We start from the raw sequence: 15,612 nt of genomic DNA, 5'->3' as shown, positions 1-15,612 counted from the left end.
CATCTTGCCACCCACGTGCCTCGTTGCCACACTCACCTGGGAGGTGGAGTCCGCGGTCCGCCTGGCGCAGAGGCAACAGCCGGATCCCGGTCTCGGCCCCTCTAATCGTTTGTTCGTTCCGGACGCGGCTAGGTCCCGTGTCCTGACCTGGGCGCACTCCTCTCGGCTGACCTGCCACCCTGGGATAGCCCGCACCCTGGATTTCATCCGCCGGCGTTTTTGGTGGGCCACCATGGACAAGGACGTCCGGTCGTTCATCTCTGCGTGTGCAACTTGCGCCCGGAACAAGACCTCAACCCGCCCCCATTCTGGTTTACTACGGCCCCTTCCCATCCCTAGCCGTCCCTGGTCACACATTGCTCTCGACTTCGTTACCGGTCTTCCCACGTCTGAAGGCAATACCACCATCCTTACGGTGGTTGACCGTTTTTCGAAGGCCGCCCACTTTGTTGCTCTCCCCAAGCTTCCCTCCTCGAGGGAGACCGCCGACCTCCTGGTCAAACATGTCTTCTGCCTGCATGGCATCCCCGCGGACATTGTATCAGACAGAGGCCCCCAGTTCACCTCGCAGGTTTGGCGGGCATTCTGCAGGGCTCTGGGCGCCACTTCCAGCCTCTCCTCGGGTTTCCATCCTCAGTCTAACGGGTAATCGGAAAGAGCTAACCAAGAGATGGAGGCGGCACTCCGCTGCATCACCCACGCCAGCCCCACCACTTGGAGCTCCCAGTTGCCCTGGGTGGAGTACGCCCATAACACTCTGCTAAACGCCTCCACAGGATTATCCCCGTTCATGGCCTCCCTGGGTTACCAACCACCTCTGTTCCCGGACCTGGAGGAAGAGATTGCCGTCCCTTCGGTCCAGACTCATCTGCGCAGGTGCCGGCGCATCTGGAAACGGACACGCACTGCTCTACTCCACGCTTCCACTCGCTCCCAACTCCAGGCCAATAAGCGGCGTCGCCCTGCGCCTCAGTACACCCCCGGACAGGGAGTTTGGCTGCGGGCTAAGGACCTTCCCTTGAAGGGGATTCCGGCCAAACTCTCCCCACGCTTCATCGGCCCCTACACCATCGCCAAGGTGATCAACCCCTCTGCGGTTCGCCTGAACCTCCCCCCCGCACTCCGTCGCATCCACCCCACCTTCCATGTCTCTCAAATCAAGCCTGTCTCTATCAGCCCGTTGTCCCCTCCCATCCCGCCGCCTCCTCCGCCTAGGATGATCGATAACCATCCAGCCTGGACGGTCCGTAAACTCCTGGATGTGCGACGCCGTGGGCGGGGTCACCAGTACCTCGTAGACTGGGAGGGGTACGGTCCTGAGGAGCGCTCCTGGGTTCCCCGGAACCGCATCCTAGACCCATCCCTCATCCAGGACTTTCTCCGGGATCTACCGGCTGTGGTGGGGCGTCCGCCAAGAGGCGTCCGTCGAGGGGGGGGTACTGTTACGCCCTGTCCCGCTACACGGTCCAACACCCCCCTCTAGCGGCGGCAGGGTGTAACGGATTCCTCTTCTCGCAACCCACCTGTCGGCAATCTGCAATCCACGCTTCCCTATTTCAGCCTGGGATCCCCAGTCTGCCGGCGCCAGTTCGTCATACACTTCTCTAGTTCTCCCGCTACCGGACCTCCGCCTGCCCGACTACCCGATCCTCGCCTAGCCCGTGTCCACCTGATTGCCAGCCCGTTACCAGACCCCCGCCTGCCTGACTTCCCGAACGCTCAACGAATAAATTCCCTTTGCCTTTACTCTGTCTCCGCCTCCCTGCGTCCTGCACTTGGGTCCCAGTAAACCGTACCGTAACATTCTTATCACATTTCCTGTAAAACAACCCTTTATCCTTTGTGCCTCTCAAGTACCTCAACACATGTTTAACTGTACAAAAGTGCTGTTCAGTAGGTTCAGTAAAATACTGTGACAGTTTGCATACAATAAAACTCAAATCTGGTCTTATACAGACAGTCAAATAAATCAAACTACCCACTGCCTCTCTGTATCTTGAAACATCACTCATCAATGGAGCATCATCTGTGTAGTTCCGTTTTTGTTCACAAGGTGTTGACCTAGGTTTACAATCTTGCATGTTGAACCTTTCCAGGATTTTCTCAACATACTTTGCTTGTGACATTGTAACACAGTCGTCACTCTGGTTAAAATTAATGCCAAGAAAAAGTCTAAGTTTGCCCAAGTCCTTCATTTTAAACCTTGCTGTAAGCATGTCCTTCGTAACATTCATAGCATTTTCGTCACTTATTAAGTCATCGACCCAAATTACTATGATCACCTTCTCAAGTTCTCTTTGCCTTGTGTAAACACAGTGGTCGGCTTGGTTTTGTATAAACTTGTTTTGTGTCAGATACTCATGGAACAACTTGTTCCAATTTCTGCCCGATTGTTTTAGCCCATATAATGACCTCTCCAACTTGCACACCAACTCTCTGTCTGTGTGAGATTATAACTTGTACCCTTCCGGCTGTTCCATGTAAATCTCACAGTCAATGGGTGCATTTAAATAGGCTGTCTTCACATCCATTTGGTGTAAAATCAAATTTTCCTGTGCTGCTTTCTGCAACAAAACTCTAACACTAGTCATGTTAGCTGTAGGAGAAAATGTCTAAGAAAAAAATGTATTACAAGTTTTTGAATTGTGCATATTTAATTATGCTAATTAGGCTGAATCTCATTAAATATGCACGTTTTTGCATATATTTCCGGTGCATGAATCTTAAACTGTGATAAAGCCAGGACCAAAATTCTTTTTTTATTTTGTTTATATATCAAATGACAAAAAATCCTCACATGGATTTTAGGATATCTGCTTTTATGACCTGGGAAATCAAAATATACTATCCATGGCCTTAGAAACCCTATTTTCGCCATGATTTCCAGGTAAAATGACCCATAAATCTGGCCAGGAACAATTTATAAATAAATCCATGTGTAGATGTCTTCATAACAATGCTATGTGTGAAACTGGGAAGTGTGGTGTACCTAGGTTCTACATAGGCTGAGAAATGTGCACCTAAAAATGGAAAAACACTCATTTTGAGAAAACGGCATTTAAAGATTAAGGCCCCGTCCACACGAAGCCGATTTCATGGCGAAATCGCAAAGGTCTTGTACGGTTCGGCCTTCCGTCCACACGAAGCCGGCGAATCCGCTGACCGAAACCGCAAACTTCTGAAACCACCCTCGGAGGTGGTTTCAAATCTACCCGGTTTCGTTTTGGATTCGTGTGGACGCCTGAAACTGACTGAAACCGCAAACCATGACGTCATCGCCCCCCCCTTCGATCCTCTAGCCAATGACTGTTAAGCCCGCGGAGTCTCACCCTTTATGCGCATGCTCGGCTCTTTTCTTATTTATTTTCCTTCTGGATTTCTGTAGCAGAAGCAGCGACCCTTATGGGCCTTGCTTGTGTACTACAGCGTTTCTACAGTTCTACCCGGTTTCGCTTGGCTTCGTCTTTACGGAGATACTTCGAAACCGGATAGATCGAAACCGTAACGGTTTCGCCAGTTTCGGCTTCGTGTGGACGGGGCCTTATATAGGGGATTTTCATACATTTATACAGCAAAAATCTACTAGAACGCAGAATAAAGGCTCAAGCTCTTAGTCATAACAGTTTTGAATATATAAAGAACATTTTAATAAATAATTTAATAACATGGCAGCCATAGAAAGCCAACAACTGCTGTAACAGGCTGGTTAATTATACGGCATTGTGCAGGTGAATAAGGTAATATTTTAACTTATACATACTGTATCATCATGAACCAGTTCATAACTTAAATCAAAATGATTACACAAAACATGCAATTCATTTTTTTTATCTAGTTTTAGTAGGCTATGGTAATTAATTGATTTGCATATGCAGAACATTGGGCCTACATTTCCATCCCTGCACCATATGTCGCCCCCTCTTCCTGTTCTTGCTGGTGCCTTTTCACTTTTCTTTCATTGCTCTCATGTTTTCTCTTTCCCTTTGTTTGAGGAGACAGGATGGCATTTGCCTTGGTGACCCTCAGCATGTCAGCTTCCCTGATGGTGTTTAGGGTGATTGTTGTGCTCTCCAGCCACAGGTTGGCCATCACATTAAGGATGGCTGACGCACCCTCATTAAAAGATGATATGGCCATGCTTACAGCCGCCTCCACTCTGTTTCTCCCCACAAACACTGTTTTTGGGCAGCGAGCCCATATAACTGAATTGAGGCACTCATTGTTATTTTGTGTGCCCCCATGCTGCATTTTTTGCAGGAGACTGTCACTTGACATTCGATGATAAATGGGCAGAAGTGTCTGACCCACTTCCCGAGACAAATGGTTTTTTGAGTGAAGCGAGTGGCTGTCAGGGGTCTCTCCGTTGTCTTCCGCCCTCCTAAAGAAGCACCACTGGGGGTTGCATCTGTTGTGCAATGGCACTTCGTCAGTAGACATGCAATGGAGCAGGCCCGCCCATATCTCCGACTTCATGCCCTCAATGTTTCCCTGATTATTTAGAATGGCCCCCCTGTAAAAATTTTGTAGAGATTTGCACCTCTTTGCCGTGAGTTTCCCTGATCCCTTGCCACCCAATTTTTTGCCTACACTTATCTTTCTGAGTGCAGTGCCCATTCTTTTGTGAGCGTGGTTGATGCACTCGAGTTTGGTGACCTCCTGACCCGGGTAGGGCTTCAGCTCTACTACCTGCCGGAATGCTGAGCTATCTCCATCCGACAGCATCTCCGTGTACCTGAGCTGATGACGGCTCACTGACCTACCCCACATCCTTTTGGCAGCCTCCTGCTCCATGGCCTTGCTGGAGCCAGCAAAGTTTTTAGCGCAGTCAGCCTTGTGGCCTTCTTTCCAGCTGTCAAACTCCTCCTCACTGATTTCTCCTGCTTTCAACACACTGTTCTTACAGGCGCATGCATGGCAGTAAGATGACAGGATCTCGTAATCTATAACGAGACCTGTCAGGATGTCAATGCAGACACCCACACCGTAGTGTGAGGTGAAGCCTCGCTTCTGCCAGGTCCCATCGAAGGAGACCCCAATGTCTATCACAGCATCCGTATCCTGCCTCAGTGACTCAGCCACCTCCGGATCCATATCTGCATACGCCTGCCTGATGCTCTCCCTGGCCTTGTGCAAGGACCCTAGTCCCCTCTCAATTTCTGCCACTAAAATTAAAATACACACTGTGTTTTTTTTGCCAGTGAACTGAAAACAGACAACCTTTTCAAAAGAATAACTTACCACAACAATGTTATGCCATTTTGTTACTGTTATGAATCAATCTTTTTTGCATCCATGAAATTGTATTGTCAGATAATGTATTATTAGCCTAATATAATATTATCTGTTGTATGGTGTATTATGTTTACTACTAGTGGTGTAACATACTTATGTTGGATGTGTATAGAGTTAATAGCTATCTGCCATAATAATGTGTACATTTACCTAATACAGTAGCCTACATATATTTATTATTACTAGACCTACATTATTATCATCCAAGTCTGTAATCATTCCTCATCTTTCCATAGCCTACCTGTAACTCTTTTGTCATGTCGCTGGTACGTTTTCAAATGAAGGGAAGGGATCCCCAAAACCTTGCTGATCTTTTTCAGCGCAGCATAACCCAAGCCCAACTCGTGTGCCAACAGCACCATGCGCACATTTACGTCAAGGGCGACGTCTCCGCGGGTCTCACTTTGCAGTCGTGAGCTGCAAAGAGAGAGAGCTTTAAAATCATACCAGACATGACAGATGTGTAAAAAGACGAAACGATGAACGCGGTTCGAAGTAAGAATTCTTGGTAAATTTAGGACAAAATGGATGCCGCGGCTGAACTAAATGCAGTGAAACAGACACATAAATGTGTAATTTTGACGTTTTCTTTATGGTAGTATGAAAGATAACAAGTTAAAGAGGCAAACTAGCTCAAAATCTCAAATTTGACCAGGGCATGAAAAAATCGATATTTCACCTGCCGTGTCTCGCCTTAAAATCTTTAGGGCTTCCCGCCCGTCATCAGCGGCCGCACGCATCACCAGCGACAAACTTTTATCGTCCAGAAACTGAATGAGTTCAACATAGGCCTCGGCATTCCTTCTTTCATCTTCTAGTAGCTCAGCTGCGTCGTCTGTGGTGGGCTCTGTCAAAATAGTGTCCTTTAACCTTTGCAAACAAAGGTGGCCCAGGAATTTCGCCTCCCATAACTCATAACTTTTTTCATCTCCATCAAACAGGAGCCGCGACCAGCGGCTACCGTGGCGGCTCGCATCTGTAGCCCGTGCACTCATGGTGCTCACAGCATGCTAATCATCACCACACCGGTGGGAACACGCTCTAAAAAGTGTCTCTGGGTTTCTCTGGGCCCATAACCTGTTGGCAGAGCAGCCCGTTACAGCGGCTACTCGTTGGGAACCCATTAAAGCACCGAACTTCGGGGGAGAAAGAAAAAGTCGAGAGACGTTCTGCTGCTTCTCATGGCACTCACTGCAACCGCAATCAGCTGCGGGCAGGAGGACTTTTATTAAATCACGCCCCAGGCAGGTGACTCATAACTGTTAATCATAAATAAAGTTTTGCCCATTAACAAAGATAAACATTCAATAATGGAGAGCACCATTCAACAATATTAAGTTAAATTAATCCAAAAAAGTTGCATAGTTCATGCACACGCACTGACAGTGGATTCGCCCGCTCCTCCTCTCAACGCGCCTACAAAGGAAAACCTGAAGCAGCGGGATATTTGCGATTAATGTGAAATTAATCGCAATTCCCGTCAGAACCCTCCATCTACAGGAATCCAATGTAAACTAGCAAAGATACATGCGTCGGTGTAGAAAGTCAATCGCGGTTGACGCAAGATAGGGCCCATAATCTATTAATGTGGCTGTATGGACCCATTCTGCATGATACGTTTGAGTAGACAAAAAAAAATGTAATTCACCGAGCTGTCTTGTCTCGAAAATCAGCAAACATCTGCCCTCTTTGTTCCTGCAGAAAGCACTGTCCATCAATGGGTTGGTGATAATATAGATCTCAACATTGTGTCACTACAGGGAAAGGGAAACACAGCATTCCATGCATTGGGCATGATCAGAGTAACTTCTCCTGCTCCAGCAACAAGACAACATGAGCTTCACGCAACAATACCAAGGAGGAACATGGCGGTTGAGGTAAAGGTAGCAACTCTCAAAGCAACAGAGATGAAAATACTGTCCTTTGTACCAAAAAATAAAGCAGGATTGGCAGACATGCGTTTGGTTCCCATAGCTCATGAAATCCATACATCAAACTGAATGCAAGAAAAAGTCCCTCATTGAGTTTCTTCCAATCATTGAGGGTCACCCAAACGAGTACAGAACCATCTACACTACTCTGATGGAGTGCCTAGGCAGTGGTCAGTCTCCTGCTGTCATCACGTTTGACATGCCAATATGGCTGAAGCAATTAGTTCTCCAGTCTGACTTGCCCATCATCACTAGACTAGGAGGGTTTCATCTCCTGAAAAGCTTTGTGGGCTCTATCAGGGTTATTATGGCAGACTCAGTGTTGCAAGAGCTGATACAGCTAGTTTACCCAGGCAGCAACACTGCAGAACACATTCTCTCAGGCAGGGCTTATGCTAAGGCCATCCGGTTTCACCTTCTTGCATCAGTGGCAATTACCAAGTTTGTGCTGAAAGATGTTGTGTTCAGTGAGCAGGACTATGAAGACATGGAGAACTTCATCAGGACTGCAAAAGAAATTAAAAGAGGTAATTTGACCATTCCCTAATCTGTGTCTCAGACTATCTCAGAGTATGCAGATTTATATTTTATCTTAATATATAGTAATACAATTAAAACTGTCTAGCTCTAACAGGTTCCATGGACACACCAAGGATTGAAAACCAAGGTTGAAAGCTTTGTCTAAGGGAGGAAGGATACCTGCACTCTGGGTCTGGTACTATGGTAGAATCGATCTAATCAAGGTATTTATCAGGAGTGAGCGTGTCCCCGACCACACAGGTCACCTCAGCTGCATCATTGGAATGCTGAACACCTTTGCAGCAGCAGGGCACCATCAGTACGCCAAGGGAGCAAGGCTCTATGTACAACTAATGCAGCAGCGACAGGACTGTCCCATGTTCCAGGAACCTCTATCCAAGTTCACTGCATATGGCAACCATTTAGTCCGGTTCTCAGACCATGAGTGGTCAGGCACATGGACTGACATCACAATAGAAACCACACTCATGCGTGAGGCCAAATCCTCAGGCGGTTTAAGCAGAGGGCGGTTCTGGAACAAATCTGTTCACAAATCTTGGGTTCAGACTCTCAACCACTTCTCATTCATCACAAGAGCGCAGATGGAGAAAGAAAACGACTCTGTTAATGCCATAGTTGGATGATTGGAGGAAGTCTACCCCTTTGATTCCAGACAGGACAGGAAGACCCTGGTATCTTCCTCAACAGGGTTCAGCAGCACTCCCGGGGACTCAGTCAATGCTGAACAGGCAGAGGAGGTTGGTAGAACCATACATGCCAAGATGGATGGGAAAACTGTTCTGGATACAATGGAAACCGAGCACAAGGTCTCATCACTCACTCAAGCTCCTTAACCGTCTCATCATAATTAGTGAGCGCGAAGTCAAGACCAAAGAAGCATTGCGCTTTGATTTGACGCCGACACCAATGTCTCTATTTGACAAGAATCAGAAGTTTCGAAAGCCAGACAAGTCTGCCCTAGCAAAGTTCCTGAAGGCATTTGTGGAGCCTATTGGAAAAGAAACCCGCACAAGCCTGGTGGTTGATGGCGGTTGGCTCCTGCACAGTGTCAAATGGGAGGCTAACCTCACGTGGAAGGACATCGCTGAGAGCTAGCTCCGGTTTGTGATGTCCATGGGTAGCCAGCACCTACGGATCACTGTGGTCTTTGATGGATATGGTAGCTCCACCAAGGATCATGACCACCTGAGACTAACAAAGAATGCATGCTGTGAGATTCAGATTCGTCCAGACTTAAAGGAACACTCTACCCATTTGCATTAAGCTTTCCATTGTCATTAGGAAGGCCAGAAGGAAATACAAGAGGGGAGATTTCTATTGAGATTACAAGCACTAGTTCCCACCCTTTCAAACCCGCCCATAGGGGGTGGGACCTAAAGCGCTAACAGACCTATCACAGATCAGTGCCAGTGCGTTAGACTTCACCTGCAGAAAACATGGCAGAAGGTACTGAATACGCAGACGGACACAATATGGAGGATTGGGTAGAAGTTGTGGTAGAAACGGATGTTCATGGCTACCTTTATGAGCCACAATATAGCGCAGGCAGCTGAGGGCTATGGAGGAACAGGAGGCGACTGAAGCTGCCGCTGCTACAGCCGAGGCAGATGACCTGCCTGCCGCAGACGAGGAGCCCGCAATGGCTCGAGCTGGGGCGAATTGGTGGTGCCTGTGCTATCACCAATGGACAGAGAACAAGAGTCTGTCTGCTGCCGAGAATTCCGGCGGTGCCAATTTCTTCTGGACGAAATCAAGGAATCAGAGGATGACACGGACGTGTGTGTTGTTTCGCACCCCAGGCTTTATGCCTCATCAGGGGCCGTATTCACAAAGGATTTTAGGGCTAAAAGTAGGTCCTAACTGGCGAATTTAGGAGTAACTCCTAAAAATAATGGGCGTGTCACTCTTAAATTTAGGACTCCTAACTTTTTTCACTAAGAGCAATTCACAAAGTATTTTAGGCGCGATGCAATAACATCCCCGACTAACAGGAATAATCTGATTAGTCCCGAAATAAAATGTTTGGCCACACTACGTTATTTAGCAACAGGGGAAATGCAACTTTGCAATGCTGACGATTTAAGATTATCGCAATCATCAGTCAGCCGTGCCATAAACTTTTCTTTGGACATTCAACAATTACACAGGATCAAAGCCAACTTCATGGCAATTGCAGGTATGCCCGGTGTGGTCGGTGCTATTGACGGGACGCACATAAAAATAATTGCGCCATCAAAAGATGAGGATGTGTTCGTCAATAGGAAGAAAGTGCATTCCATCAACACGCAGGTTGTTTTTGATGCAAATTTTAACATAGCCTACTGGATGTTGTTGCAAAGTGGCCTGGATCTTCAGCTACCCATGATTCACGCATTTTAATGGTGAGCGGTCTGAGGCAGCTTTTTGAGATGTACCAGTTGGGTGTCACTTGCTGGGTGACAGTGACTATCCATGCAAGACGTGGCTCTAGACACCCTACCTCAATCGACAACCGGGAGCACAGTTAAAGTATAACATGTAAATGATTACGCAGATTACGCTTATTCCTATGCGTAAAACACATCGTATTGGCTCTTTGACGCCTTTTATTGGTTGAATCCATATTTATTATTGTTTACTGATTTCTTCCATATATGCTAGAGCACACAAACATACACGAAATGTTGTGGCGAGAGGAATTGGGCAGATGAAACGTCGGTTTCATGTCCTTCACGGCGAAATACGCCTCACCCCAGAGAGGGCAAGCACAGTAAACACCTTGGCACAAATCAGTCAACACTTGGGTAGTTCATAACATTTATTTTCTTTTAAATTTTACGTATTTTTATTGTTTGCTTTCTCTCTCTTGAACGTGCAGGCTACAACGTCATTATCGTGGTCTGCACAAAATTGTCATCATGCGTGTATTCTGTTAACTGCACTATAACTACTTAATAGGAATTCATTTCTAGCCTAGGCTATTTCCTTGTTTTTCGGTGACTCAGTGGGCTCGTCTGATCACCGAACCGACCGCTTCTAAACTCGTGCACGAGAATTGACGTAATCCATAGCAACGGTCACTCTTAGTTCACTCTTTGTGATTTATCCTTAGTAAGAGTAGGTCTCAGCGGCTTTGTGAATAACTTTTAAGAAAAAACTCCTACGTAAAATCTTTTAGCGCGAGTTAGGAGCACTCCTAGCGGTAAGATAAAATGCTTTGTGAATACGGCCCCTGAACAGTTGGGTATTGGATACATATTTACGGACCCAGAAAGTGCACTGGAAACGCCAGCTAACACATTGGCTACAATAGTTTTGAGTCCCGGGGAACGCGACAATGTAGTTATCCGAAAGTAGCCGATCTCATTGGCAGATCATAGGCTATGTTACGTTAGCTTGAAGTCTGTGTAATTCTGTATAGGCTACTCAAGGCATAATTTATCTTGCTCTGCTAATGTTGTTCTCTTTCTTTCTTAGACAGTATCGGCTTCCTATGTTGTCCAGGCCATCAGAGCTAATTACCCAGCACAAGATGGGCAGTACCGTGGCTACCAGGAGACAGTAGATGCTCAAGATGAGCTGTGACTATTTTGACTCTAGCAAACGCACACTACAGGTTTTATTTTTGTAAATAGTTCATATTTCTTCATGAATAAAACTGCAAATTCATGTTGGTTGTTTTGATTTGTTTACTAACCCAAGTGCTGTTATACTAAAGTAGGCCTACTGTATAAGATGAACACTTATTTCAACTGGGGAGAAAAGGTTGATTAAAAATACTTGATATACTGAGCTACTGTAATTAGCAAATGTTTTTATGATGTACAGTAATATACAAATTATGCGTTTGAAAAAACAAGGACAGAAGTCTAAACTTATCAACGTATCACGGGGAAATGTTTACACAAAGTTTGCTCGCGCTACCACTCGCGCTAGGACCATGGGTCCTTCCCCCTCCAAACGGAAACAGGCGGGTGGTGCAGCGGGCGCAATGCACTGTGGTAGTTGGAGGATTTCTTACTTTTGAGCCAGAGAGACACTTTCTGCCTTTTCCCAGGCTAGGATGAACCGATTAAATTTTTTTTTGCACATTCATAATGCATATGATTATTTATTTCATATAACCTTCAAATCTCCACCGGTGAAGTATCCCTTTAAAAAACATTGTTCCACGGGAAAAGTTTCTTGACAACAAGAACAACAAGGCCCAGCTCATGCTGCTCCTTGCTGAGACCTTCCACAGAGGTAGGATCACTGTTCAACTATGCTCTGATGATGCTGAAACCTCCATCGTGTCTGCAGCACTAAATGAGGCATTAGAGTCCTCTGTTGAGGTGAGGGCTGAGGACACAGACGTCCTGGTTATGCTGGTCCATCAAAGGGCAAACCACCCGGTCTTCCACTCGACAGCTAAAGATACATTTTATGATGTCGGAAAGATTCGAGAGGCACACCTGGAGAGTTACCATATATACCTTATATTCCTACATAGCTTCTCTGACTGTGATACCGTATCAGCAATTTCTGGGTTTAGCAAACTGACTCTGCTCAGCAAGCTCTGCAAGACTGACAAATCAGAGCGGGATGTGTTCAGTGACATCAGAGCCAAGAAAAGTGACATCATCAAAGCTGGCTGTGAACTGTTCAAGATCATATTCCCTGGAAATCCATCTGAATATTTGGAATCCATCTGAATATTTGGAAGACGATTTGATATCTTCAGCAAGCGGCCCGCAGCTGGGAGCATCAAACCTGAGAAACTGCCTCCAACTACAGGAGCTGCAGCACAGCACTCTCTGCGGGCATATCTCCAGACCAGAGATTGGCTACTGCTACAAAGTCCATCACTGGATTTCCTTGAGTATGGATGGAAACAAGGAAAACAAGGTTATGCACCAGTCCCTACAACAGATCCCATTGCACCGGACTACCTTCTGAAGTTAGTAAGCTGCAACTGTGCAGGTGACTGTGGCACTCTCAGATGCTGCTGTAAAAAGCAAGGAGTCAAATGTATTTCTGCTTGTGGGAACTGTCATGGTAACTCTGGCCAGAGCATCAACCAGCCAGATGATAAAAATAGTGAGGAAGATGCAGGGGAGTTTTGATTTGTAATTGTTCAACTAATGACTGGGATAGATTCAGCACCCCCCAAAAAAAACGAATTAGCCATCTCAAAAAGGCACTTTTGGTAGAATTTTTTTTTTCACAATTTTTACCCAGGCCCTCTGGGCACCCCACCCCAACCCCAAAAAATGGCAAAAAAAATACCAAACTTTCCCTAACTATATATGTATAATTTGATTTAAATATTAAATCACATGTATTTATAATTAAATTGAATAATCATATATGATATATAAAAGTTTGAGGATTAAAATAACACCAGGACAAGAAACAAACATTCAAGCTCATCTTAACGCTTCAAATTCTCAGATAAACTGTAAAGAGGACTAGTAGGATTACTAAGGCCTTGGGAGCCAACCTATACCGGTATTTTGCAGTAATAGAACAGAATAGCTCTGATGCATTTGAGATATTATTTATGTATTAATGGCTAGTATGGACACTTGAAATCCATATTTATCATGAAATACATTAGCCTGTCTTTGGCTCTTCACACTCGTATAATCGCTGTTAGGATACAAAATGTTGGATCCTGCCTGACACTAAGTGTTTCTCATCTCTGAAGCCTAAAAAGATTCAAAACAATAAGTCTAATGGCCCGGCAGAAACACAGATGATCAAAATATTGGATATGTGAACGACTATAATCACGGATTTCATAGTCATTTTGAACAGAAGACGTTTTAAACCAACCACAGTGGATGAAGGACTCAAGTCTGAGCCAGGGGGCCAAAACAAATGGAAGGTGAAGAAGCACTAACTGATCATCTCAGGGCATAAGGCCGGAACGCGTCAGGTCACCTGGTAATCCATAGGTTTGTTTCTCCAGATACTCATTATAAAAGGACAGGTGGGCAGTCAGATCAGCAGAGCCTCAGCCTATTTATTGTTTAAAATTTACGTCAGACAGTAACACAATATTGGCAACTTCTGAAAGTGAGAAACAGAAACAGCGTTATTACATCCATAGAATTAAAGAGGATATTTCCAATTAGTTTGGCCATAGAGGGCTTGATATCCATCATCCACAATATCACATGTTCCACAGTGAAAGTTCCTGCTGTGTTCAGTATCATCCTCGATCCTAGAGACCTTCTGTCAATTGAGATGTGAGATGAAGAGTACAACCTAGTCTCACGGAAATACAAGACACTGTCACGTCACGTCATTTAATTTATTCATTCGTGATCTGGGACACGTAATTTCAATTTTTTCGTGCCAAAAGCAAAAATTTCAAACTCAGTCTAAAAAGAAGAGATGAAGCAGCTGAAAGACATCTCTCCGACAGACATCAATTCATTGCCATCAACAACTGTCAATCAGCCACTACTCCTCTCATCCACGGTGTCCCCCAGGGTTCTGTGCTTGGTCCACTCCTCTTCATTCTGTACATGCTTCCTCTTGGTCAGATCCTTCGTCACCATGGACTCCGGTTCCATTGTTACGCCGATGGCACACAGCTTTACCTCCCCTCCAAAACCATCAGTCCTTCCACCCTCTCAACCCTCTCCAACTGTTTGACTGACATCAAGACCTGGATGCAAAACAGCTTTCTCAAACTCAACTCCAACAAATCCGAAATCCTCATCATTGGACACTCACTCCACTCTGAACTTCACCCTTAACATTGACGGCTCCACCATCACCCCCTCCACCAAAATCCGTAACCTTGGAGTTATCCTGGACCCCACTCTCTCCTTCCTCCCCCATGTTAACCATATTACCAAAACTGCCTTTTTCCACCTCCGAAAAATCGCCTGCCTCCGCCCCAACCTGTCAACTACCGCTGCTGCGACACTCATCCACGCTTTCATTTCATCCAGGCTTGACTACTGCAATGGTCTTCTCTACGGCACCACCAACAAAGTCCTCAAAAAACTTCAATATGTCCAGAACTCAGCTGCGCGCCTCCTCACTGGTACCCGCTCCAGAGAACACATCACACCTGTCCTCCGTGAACTCCATTGGCTTCCAATTAAACACAGAATCAACTACAAAATCTTACTCATCACCTACAAGGCCCTCAACAGCCTAGCCCCCCCCTACCTTGCCGACCTCCTCCATCACCACGCCCCCTCCCGATTCCTCAGGTCAAATTCTGCCAACCTGCTACAAGTTCCACGGACTGAGCGACGGACTTGGGGTGATCGGGCCTTCTCAGTTGCTGCCCCCACCCTTTGGAATTCACTCCCCTCCCACATCCAAGTCTCTCCAACCCTCTCTTCTTTCAAATCTGCCCTCAAAACATACCTTTTCACACTAGCCTTCCCCACCTTATTCTTCATGTTTAACCTCTGTTTTTCTTTTATTCCTAGTCTGTCTTACATAGTTTTGATAGGGCAATATGTAAAGCGTCTTAGAGTACCATATTAAGCGCTATATAAATTGTATTTATTATTATTATTATTAAAGAATCACAATTTCTCAGAATCAAAAGTGAAAGTAGAAACGGGTGGCCAAAAGCTGTCATATTGTTAGAAGTTTGTGCTTTTTGGCAAGAATTTTTTTTAATTACGTGTCCCAGATCACGAATGAATAGATTAAATGATGTGACAGTGTCACGTATTTCCGTGAGACTGGGTTCAAGAGTAATATGTGGAAGTTCCCATCAAAGTGTGTCAGGTTGGTGTTAGAATCTAAGTGGCCCCAAAGAAGAGAGAGAGGAGGGTGGGACGGCTCTGTCAACACACAGCCCCCCAAATGTCAGCCGACTGCCAACAGGAAAGCCATTTGTAAATGGCAATCA

Source organism: Gadus chalcogrammus, chromosome 21 (assembly GCF_026213295.1).
Source record: "Gadus chalcogrammus isolate NIFS_2021 chromosome 21, NIFS_Gcha_1.0, whole genome shotgun sequence".
NCBI classification, from domain to species: domain Eukaryota; kingdom Metazoa; phylum Chordata; class Actinopteri; order Gadiformes; family Gadidae; genus Gadus; species Gadus chalcogrammus.
The sequence above is the reverse complement of the archived record's forward strand: the minus strand, read 5'-3'. Positions refer to the sequence as shown.